The sequence below is a fragment of the Helianthus annuus genome, chromosome 5 (assembly GCF_002127325.2).
Source record: "Helianthus annuus cultivar XRQ/B chromosome 5, HanXRQr2.0-SUNRISE, whole genome shotgun sequence".
NCBI classification, from domain to species: Eukaryota; Viridiplantae; Streptophyta; class Magnoliopsida; order Asterales; family Asteraceae; genus Helianthus; species Helianthus annuus.
In genome coordinates this window covers 21,653,919-21,665,067 of record NC_035437.2, presented here as the reverse complement: position 1 = coordinate 21,665,067, position 11,149 = coordinate 21,653,919, and the positions used below count along the sequence as shown (strand labels likewise).

The window sequence follows — 11,149 nt, the reverse complement described above, 5'->3', positions numbered from 1 at the left end:
ACGTAAACACAAACTTGTGGTGCTCAAAACTACACACACGACATTTTTTTTTGATTTTTTTACAAATGTGTTTATAATACACGCATCTACGTTTATGAAAAAAATTTTTGGTCCAACTCGCCCGTTACGGTGTAGTTCTCATGGTTTTTACAACTGGAGGTGGTTTTCGTTTTAGCGGTCCTATATCTATGTATATATGCATGTATAAGATTGAGAATTGGGTTATAGTCTGAACACATTTTTTACGAGAATATACATATCAAAATAAATCATTCTTTTTCCAGTTTTAACAAAATTAAAAATACATGCAATGTTATTTATCACTTCTAAACTTCAAAAAAAAAAAAAAATTATGAATAAGACTCCTTTATATAAAAACAAATATATAACCTCTTCAAGTTTGATATAATAAAATATATTACATTTGTTAAAATAAATATACATATTTCAAAATTGATTAATTCCATAGGGATAGAGGTAAGGTCTGTCTACATCCCACCCTCCCCAGACTCTATAAGTAGCTTTGCTATTTGTGGGATTTACTGGGTATGGTTGTTGTTGTTGTTTATTTCAAAATTGATTAAAAATACCAACATATAATGATTTAGTATAAACGTATATTTTTTTGATCTTGAATATAAGTCTAAAATGACTAAAAAAAATATAATCTTATCGTTTTCTGATGTTAAGTTTTAGCGACTAGTATAATATATATTTAATTTATCTATTTAGTGAAAAAATATATATTTTATATCATGTGACGAGAAATACTTATTTTAGTTAAATAAATATTTTTAATATACGAGACTAAATTTAGTGACAAAATATATAATAGTCCATGAGATTGTCTAAGGCTCACATATAAACTTATAGTCCAATTTGTCAAAAAATATACTTATGTCTAAATGAATTACCTTAACCAATTAGTTTAAGGTTCACTGATTAAACATATGGTTAAAATAACATGTCTAAATTGTTTCCAACTAAAAGCACAATTTTTTAGATTAATGCAATATAGGTTTCTAGCATATTATGTAGTTAGCATAAAAATACAATTTAATATATTGAACTACATATTAAAAATTTTATCCAATAATTTCACAATTCATATTATGAAAATTCATACTTCTACTAATCCAATTTCATTAACAACAATTTCTAGTATGATTAATCCAATAAAAATATAAGAATAAGTATCAAGATTATGACAAAATAAATCCTATAAAAATAGGCAAACATGACTAATGACTAATATGATTACTACTAAAAATTACATTCGAACATAAGTCAAGAATCATTATCGAACAGATTAATTGGTTAATTTCAGAAAATATAAAAATCCTCATTTGCTTATGTACCCTAGAATTCATGGAATCTAATTAAACAACAATTGCCTTCTATCAACTGAATTTGATAGAGGACTTTTGTAGATGATAGAAAATAAGATTAGACTTAATAGTACAACAATTGCCTTCTATCAACTGAATTTGATAGAGGACTTTTGTAGATGATAGAAAATAAGATTAGGCTTAATAGTACACAGAGTTGAATTGTGATAGAATTGAAGAAGGAAGTTCCAAATCTCTAGCCTTTTGAATTCTTGAATTATAGAGAGTTTTGTGAAATTGATGGTGGGTTAGTTGTAATCTATTAACATAAGTGTCAATTTGAAAGCATTGGATTTCGATTGTGAGTGGGGATTTATCATGGCAAAAACACAATAAAACCACTCATGTTGAAGCAAATTGGTAGAGTTTATTATGGGGTGATGAGAAGAACTCATGAAGTAGTTAGTATATAAATAATTCATAATGAATTCTCCTTTTACTCCGCTTATCTAAAATATGTTTCATTTACTTTCATTACCCATTTTGCATTCATTTTCATTAATTCAATTAAATTAGTCCATGAAGACACTTGAATTTATTAGTTACTTGCAACTTTTGGTTTCATTTTGTATTTAAACTCATGAAAACAAATTAATCATATTCATTTTGCATTTAAACTTATGAAAACAAATTAATAACAAAACAACAACAAAAAATGATTAAACTTCAATTTGAATCTCATATAAACTTATGATTAAAATAAATTATTTTTCTCATTTAATAAAGTTTCAACATATATCACATTTAGCCCTTGTACCTTTAATCACACTAACTAGATTTTCTAACCAGGAAAACTTTTATGTTTTACTCCGTTAGTTATTTCTTTTATAAAACTAACATAACTAACTATTAATTGTTTATAGAATAATCATTTTCAATCCGGTTTAAACGCATATGTATTAACAAAAAAAATATTCTCATTTTATTTAATCTCAAAAGATCCGGTTTATGAAATGAGTCGGTTTTCTAGAACCCGTTTTTTGCGGATGTTACACAAACCTTAACAACCCTTGCGTACCACACTCTCTAGTGTATCACACCTTCAAACGGATCACTAGTCTGAGCGTATCACAGCCTAAGTGTCACAATTGGAGTGTATCACAGCCCAAGTATCACACTTGGAGCGTATCACAATCTGATGATACGTGCGTATCACTCTTGTGTATCAAGTGATGCGTGTGTATCACGTGGTGCGTTTCAAGCTTCCAGCTCACCACATGGGCTGAAACATTTTGGCAATAATTTTTACTGTTTTTTAGCGTTTTTCAAGGTTTTCTTCGGTGAAAATGATAAAGGATAAAAAATAAAATGTGTGAGAAGAAATTGGATGAAATTTCATAGTGATATCTTTTCGAATTTTCAAAAATCAACGAAATAAGCCAATTTTTTCGATTCTACGCCATGTTACAAGTAGATATCTTGCTCTGATACCAATGTAGGATTCAGTATTAGGATCGAAAACATTACGATTAGTGTTTAGATGGAAGTTTGGACAAAAGATAACAAATTCAATAGAAATTTGGGCAACCTGACGGCGTCATCTCGATTCCATTTATACCGAAACAGTTTACATCGGTTAGGCTCCAATCCCAACTTATCCATGACTTATGACATTACGTGCATGACTCACCTATATATAGGCTCACACTCCTAGCGCATCACCCCTCTAAGCGATAGACTCCTAGCGCAGCACCCCTCTAAGCATCGCTGATACACTGTGTATCATGTGTTGTGTTGTGTTGTGCACGACTCGTGCACTGCGCATCACTTGATGCGTAGTTTTTACATTCAAAATCTAAACTTTACAATTCAACCCATCTCACGATAGTGCTACCATATATAAATGACAAATACAAAAGACGCAGACATCAGACATAAACGTACTAACACCAGATGCAAACTTTGAGTCCCCATACGCAAAGAATGTTTATTTTGGTAAAGTGGGTGGGTCAAATGTTTAATTTCATGATTTTCCCTTCTCACAAACTTATCTACGTCGTCCGTAATCGTCTTCTACGATCTTCACCATTGCCATATTCAAGCAAGCATTATTCTTCATTCCTTTCAATTTAATTGATTCATACGGTTTTATACTTGAATCTTGCCGAATCTTGAATTCCAAAAGTTTGCAAAATATGTCTGCCCTTTAACCGCCACAAAGTTCATCACACCAGCGACTGAGAACCACCACTACAACCGCCTGAAGTGAGTTTCCGACGAGTAAGGGTAAAGGGTATACCGCCGTCCACCATCCTCCGTACCCTTGGCATGAAAACTATGTTGGACTTGAGAACTACCACTACAACCGCCTGAGTCGACTTCCCTTAGGTTGTCGTAGGTATGCTTCCAACCTGTATCCTATTATGTGGGTTTTAATTTGCGATGAGTGTGGTGGTGATGGCTTCTATCAACGACATGGGAAGTTTTAAGGAGTTTTTTTTTTTTTTTTTTTTTTTTTTTTTTTTTTTTTTTTTTAGGGGGAGGGGGGACTCGGTGATGTGTGTGGTACAAGATAGCGGTTTGACGCTAGTGGTAAAAGGAGGTTGTATCAAATTGTGATTTAGGGTTTGAGATTTTGAAATGGTTTTTATGAAACTTTGGATAGAGAGGAAGCGAATTTTGTAGTTTTACTTCAACAAATGCACTACACGGTTTTTAAAAGTGAATATGATGGTTTTGATTAGGGGTGTTCATGAGTCGATTTGATTCGAGCGAGGGCCTGCTCATGCTCAGATTGAATTACAACCGATTTGATCCGATCGGATCGAATTTGTAAAACCGAGCACAAAAGTGATGCTCGTGCTCGGATTGAATTTGAATCGAGCGGGTCGTTTTTGCTCGGTTTTATAAGAAGACATTCTACAAAAAAAAAAACAACATTCTTAAATTTTATCACCAATTCAGAGTACACTGTACAAAAACTGTAAAAAAAGCCACCTTTTAACTAGAGTCATCAAAATAACAACCTTCATTAAAACATGTATAACCTGTGTACGCTGTACACAGATGATTTCGGGTTCAATTAAACGATTTAACAGTACACAACTATATAACCTGTACACAGGTTATCAAAACACAAAATCGACCCATATAATTATAATCCTTCAAGATTATTCAGATTCATATACTAGATTGGAAAGTATGTGAAGCAAAACTCTTTGTTTCAAAACATAAATTCGATCCATATAAGAAATCCGAACTTTACTTGAAGATTCAAATTGGGGATGAAGATGTAGGGGAGTCGCTGGAGGTAGGACAGTCGCCGGAGCTAGGTCAGTGGCCGGAGCTAGGGCAATGTGTGCAACTGAGCGTAACTGCGTGAGTGTGTGCAACTGAGCGTCTGAGCGTAAGTGTGTGGCTGCGCTATGTGCGACTTGGAACAATGGGAAGGGGAATTAGGAATTAGATTTAGGGTAAGGAATGGGCTAAGTATGATTGGGCGTTGTATTTTTATGGGCTACTTATGCTTATATTAATTAAATATATATATTAATTATTTAATAAAAATAATTCGAGCGATCGACGAGCGAGCGGACCTTTGCTCATGCTTGGCTCGTTTTCAAATCGAACCGAGCCGAGTGGCTCATTTACAAACTGAGCGTGAATCGAACGGATATTTTTTCGGACATTTTTCGAGCGATCCTCAATCGTCAAACAGTTTGGACAACCCTAATTTTGATAGTCAAATATGTACTTCACTTTTATGATAAAAATGTAAAAATATGTGGTTGTGTAAAATTATTATTATTATTATTATTATTATTATTATTCACGTGTTTATTTAAATTTATAATTATCATATTTAGTCAGATTTTAGATAAACACATGTCTTCATCTCACGAATATATGAACAAATAACATTTTTGTTAGACTAAACTAAATTAAGGAAACATGTAGTGATAGGTCATAAGATAATTAAAATAAGCAATATTGTATTTTGAGTGTGTTACTGATTATTTCAAACAATGGTTAGTACTACCAAAATACAAAATTCCACAACTTTTGTAGCAAAAAACAAAAGCGCTAAAACTTCTTTGGTGTTCTATTGTAAATTTGAGATTATACCCACTTTTTTAGACTTAATCAAATACAAACTTCCGTTTTGCTCTATGTGGTTTGGTCACTTTAACGGTTTTGCCCCAAATCTTTAAAAATAACCATTTTACTCCCTAATCTATGAAGCATTTCATGATTTTACTCCCCGTCTCTAACTCCATCCAATTCAACTGTTAAATCCTGGTCACATGCCCCTCACATGAGGGGCATTTTAGTCTTTTCTACTCAAATAAAAGATTATATTATTATATATAATAATAAAAAATAGCAAAACCATCATCTCTTCTCTCTCTACCCTCTGCACTCTCTCTTCTCTCTCAACCCTACCCAACCAACATCAGCCCCAATTTCAAACTACCTTCAAAATCAAACACTTCTCGATTATCATAAATCCATCACTCATTTCCACAAATCATAAACCCTACCCGGTCCATTCTTCCTTCACCAGTTATGTGTATGTGTTACATTCATGAATTAACCATCTTTTATTAGTTTTACAAGTTCAAAATTCAAATACAGGCTAGCATTTTCAAAACCATAGATCAGGGGGGTCAAAACCAAACAGTTTAACAGCTAAAATCAACTGGGCCACCTGACCAACCCAACACGGCCAAGTTTGATTTGTCATGTTTCTCAAAAACATAAGTGGTTCAGACCGATATAGACTATGAACACCCGTAGATCTAATCATTCGATGTTTAGTTTTGAATTAAGTTGTTTTATCACTGCATAATGATTATACTATATTATTAAAAAAACATTACTACAAGATTACAACAGCTATTGTTGATATGAGAAATAGAAACCAAACATACATCCCCTGATCTTGAGCATAAAGAATAAGATCCATCATTGTTGAGATCTTCTAGTTACACCAAGAAGACACACAAGTGTGTGAGAGAGAGAGAGTGGCTGTTCTTGTGAAATTACCCACAAATCTAGATGAATCAGACATCTCCCCACTTAATTCAGGTGTTATCTCGTCCTCTCTACCCTTGGATTCTACCGATTTGGACCAAGAGTGTTCAATCCACTGGCTGAGGCTTTCCCGGCGGTGGTGTTGCTCGATTTTTGTACCTGGAAAATGGTGGTGGTGGTTGGTGGCACTAGGTTCTGGTTTTGAATGCGATGGATGTTAGGGTTTGAAGGGAAGAAGAAGGAATGAGAAAGATAGAATGGGTTGTTAGGGTTTTAAATATAATTCAATAATATGGGTTGGGAAAAGACATAATTGCCCATCAGGTGATTTGCACATGGCATACTTTAACAGTTAAAATGGATGACGTTTAGGGGCGGGGAGTAAAATCACGAAGGGCTTCATAGATCAGGGAGTAAAATGGCTATTTTTAAAGGTTTGGAGCAAAACTATTAAAGTGGCCAAACCACAAGGAGCAAAATAGAAGTTTACTCTATAAACTATTAAGGTATGTTATAATCAACTACCCCATTTATATAACCCTAACTTTTTTAGACTTTCTAAATCAAATACTCCATATAAGGTATTAAGGTATCTTATAATCAACTAATTTACTTTATATGTATCCATATAACTATATTATTACATTGTTCAAATATTACAATATCTGATGAAATTATAGCCTAGTGACATTTTAATGATAGGATAAGACTTAGGGACAGTTGGTCCTGGGTTCAATTCACACAAGAGTGTTTTTCACAGATTTATTGAGTTTCCTCCTGAATTTGTATATAGGCATTATTGCCTAAGGGAGATGGATATGATCGGGTGATTTCGCTGGTGGCACGATGACAGTGGTCTGTCGGTGATCTAAATTTATCATTCAAAAAAAGTATTACGTTGTTTAATACAACAAAATGAACGGTTAAAGTTTTTGGCGTGGGCCAAAAAGAAAGCATTATAGCGTAGTAGCATTTTAGGGGTGGGATAAGACTTATGGACCAATTGGTCACGGGTTCGATTCCCACGAGGGGGTTTTCACAGATTTATTGGATTTTCTCCTGAATTTGTGTATAAACATTATTGCCTAGTGGAGATGAATATGATTGGGTATTTTCGTTGGTGGCACGATGACAGTGGTCCGTCAGTGATCCAAATTTGTCGTTTCAAAAAAGAATATTACGTTGTTTAATACGACAAAATGAACGGTTAACTTTTTGGGCGTGCACCAAAAAGAAAACAAAGTACTTAAGTAAAAAAAATTAGTGTGGTGTTGTAGGCTAGAGGTTAGCTAGGAAAAGCGAAAAGAATGTTTTGTAAAAACTTAAAAATTTTCGCATCATATACTCATACAAGAGTCATTCATAACCAACATCCCTCCACAATGTGTGGATTCACATCAATTCTTTGTATTTATAAGACAAGTGTGGGTGATCTTGTCTTGTTTTATCTATTAGTAAAGTGTTTACAAGAAACATGTTGAAATTTGCTTAAAAGCATAGAACATTTTTCTCATCTTTACTATCTATTAAAAGACAAATGAGTATTACATCACAATGCTGACATGGCAGCCATCTAGGCTATCCAACAATTCCAATATTATGTCATTATTGTATCATCAAATTTATATCTTCAATTAATATTTAATATTTAATATTAATAGTAATAGTAATAATTGACAATTAATAATAAAGGAGAGTTGCAAAAAAAAAGGTGTTTCAAATTTTAAAAGATTACGGGGAAGTTATTTGGCTCCATCTTTTTCTACTTTTAAAATTTGAAATGAACATTTGGGCAGACCATTTAAAATTCAAATGCTGCATTCTCTAATTTCAAAATTCAAACCCTGCATTCTCTCAGTTTCTCCTCTCATCTTCGTTCTTTCGTTCATAACTGGGTGGACAGAGATTTTAGAAACATTTGCAAGCAAACCGCTTCATTCTCCAACCATAAACCAAAACATTTGTAAGCAAAGCGCTTCCTCCAATCTTCCTCGATTCTTCACTTCCGATACTTCAATGGCTTCCAACAACTCCACTCCACCTCTCACTGTTGATTCCTTAAACTCTAAGGTTGTTTTCTTATCTGTAACTTGATTTGATTTTTAGCACTACTTAGGGTTTGTTGTTTTGGTTTGTGTTGATTTCAAGTGTTGGTGCTTTAATCGGTGTTTTGATAAGATGTGAAATCAGATTGGATTGATACAATTGATATAATTTATAAGTGAAGGAATTTGGGGGAAAATAATAAGTTGATTTAAACGAAATATTTGGATGATTTGTTTGTTGATGTTTTTTTTTTTGTTTTTGATTTTTAGGTTTTGAAATGTGAGTATGCTGTTCGTGGTGAAATTGTGTCTCTGGCTCAGGTAAGCTTAAAAAACCTAAATTTGAATAAGCTTGATTAATATATATGTATAGATTGGTAAAGAAGTTGTAAATTTAGTTGAATGATTAGTTTTTGATGTTTTTATATTGTTGTTGCAGAAATTACAGCAAGATTTGTAAGCAAATCCAAGTTCTCATCCTTTTGAGGAGGTATTTTTTTCTATGTGTCTTTTTAATATGTAGAATTGCAAACGAGCCAAGCGGCTTGTGAGCTACTCGAAGTCAGCTTGCTAAAAGCTTAATCGAGTCATTTATTATACAAGTTTTTGATAAACTACTCAGGAGCTCGGGCTTTCGTAAGTTAAATGAGCCGAGGTCGAGCTGTAAGTTTACATGCCTACAGTTATAGGAAGTTGTAAGTTTTGCTTCACTGCTCATGTTTTTAAAATATGTTTGCAGATAATTTCCTGTAACATTAGAAATCCACATTCTCTTGGTCAACAGCCAATCACCTTTTTCAGAGAGGTTTGTATTCGACAATAAACAGAATCGAGAACAATGGAAGAATAAAGTTGACAATCTGAAGAAGAGGTATAAGTTACAGACTCAGAGGATGGAGAGTGATGTAGGGAGTGTTAGTCGGCTAGATTGTCGATTATCTGTTTGGAGCGGCTGTGGCTACGGTGAGTGAAGTGGCTTTGGATGATGATAAGTCAGCTAGATTGTCGTCTGCGAACAAATTAAGGGGGTCTATAAGGTTTTTTTTTGATAATTCAGTTATTAGTATGCAGTTTTAACATATAATAGTACCTTTTTGAATGATCACATTTGCAGGTGTAAGTAGATGATGCATATTTACTCGAAGAATGAGCTATAGTTATATGTCGTGTGATCTGTTTTGTTATATGCTCAGTGTTTTGTGAGTGGTTTAGTATTGTATTGCAGTAGTTTGTGATCGGTTTGTTATATGTTTTCAGTGTTTTGTTGTAACACCTCGTAAAATCACGTCCAATAATGTATTGACACATGTAATAAACCCTAATAAAGTCAAATATTGAGTTTAAAGGACTAATTTTTTCGAAAAATCGAAAACTTTGATTGTGAAAAGACTGGAAGTGTTAGCATACCTAAAATAAGTTTCTAAATAACCTCCCACGATGATTATGTTCACAAATGAGCCACTTGTCAATCGAGTATAGCTGTTTGTGTAATAAATTGAAAGTTTGCGCAATAAAGGGTTAAAAGCGTCAACATGTTAACAAATCGAGTATAGCTGTTTGTGTAATAAATTGAAAGGAGCTTCATGATATTTGATTATACTCTCGGGAATGCCAAATAATGGCCGGCTAAGGTTTTTATGCCTATAAGTAAAGTTACGCGCAACTTTGCAACGTTAGAAGGACTAAAAGTGTCAATATGTTTAATTATACCTCTCAGTGACCTTTTAGCGAACCCGAAGCAGCATGATGTTTAATAATACTTTCAAGAATGCCTAATATGGATTAGATGAGGCTTCAATGCTATTAAATGATGAGATGCGCAAGTTTGCGCAATAGAGGGACCTAAAGCGTCAACTTTTGAATCTACGCCTTTCGATGACCATTTAAGTAAACGGGAGCGTTGTAATATTTAAACATATGCTTGGGAATGCCTATTATGGGCCAGGGAAGGCTTGGATGTCATTAAACGACATTCCACGCTACTTTGCGTAATTAAAGGACTAATTGCGTCAAACGGCAAAAGTAGGTCGATTCGTATGGTAACGGACCATCCGGAATATGTCCATGAGTTAATAATACCCTATTTATTCTTTATATAGCTTAGATATAGGCTTAGAGGTGTTTGGTGCGCAAAAATAAACTTTTAAGTCATGCAGGGACTAAAAGTGTCAAAAAGTGCACAAGTTTGCATTTTCGCGCATATCTTGCTTTTTGAATATCCCAGGACACCCAAAAATTTATGTAAGCACTAAAATATTTTATTTTAGTGTTTGGCTTGATAAAATTCCATTCGTCGCGTAATTTGGATCGTTTTTAGCGTCCGTCCGTGTTTCGTCGTAATTAGCCGAACAACGGGACCGTACGACCAAAAGAACCGACATCCGGCATATTTTTGAGCATGTTTCATGTTCCCTATACTTAGGCATTATTGTAGAGCCTTAAAAATGGTTTAACGGGCCTTGGATGCATCAAAAATGGCAATTGGAAGTGCAGGGGCCAAAACTGTCAACAAATGAAAGTTCCCATGTGCAGACCTGGTCCTTACGGACCGTATGGCTGGACCCTTACGGTCCGTAAGCCCTGCCTAGTAACCAGAAACCGAAAACCAACTTTGGTTTTGCTTCTATGTCTCACATATTCGATTCTAGGGGCTTTAATGGTTTGGGAAAGATGGTTTTACACCTGTAATGATCTTGTTAACCCATTCCAACACTTGTTGATCATCCAAGGATCCCTCAAACA

The 11,149-nt window shown here is 34.0% G+C and overlaps 1 long non-coding RNA gene across 1 annotated transcript; it reads left to right on the top strand.

Moving 5' to 3' along the window:
* The first annotated feature begins 8,336 nt into the window (after window positions 1–8,336).
* On the top strand, window positions 8,337–8,904 carry LOC110938625. The gene is made up of 3 exons (XR_002591537.2): window positions 8,337–8,432; window positions 8,678–8,728; window positions 8,847–8,904. It is a non-coding gene; the product is annotated as an uncharacterized LOC110938625 (long non-coding RNA).
* Window positions 8,905–11,149: the final 2,245 nt, after the last annotated feature.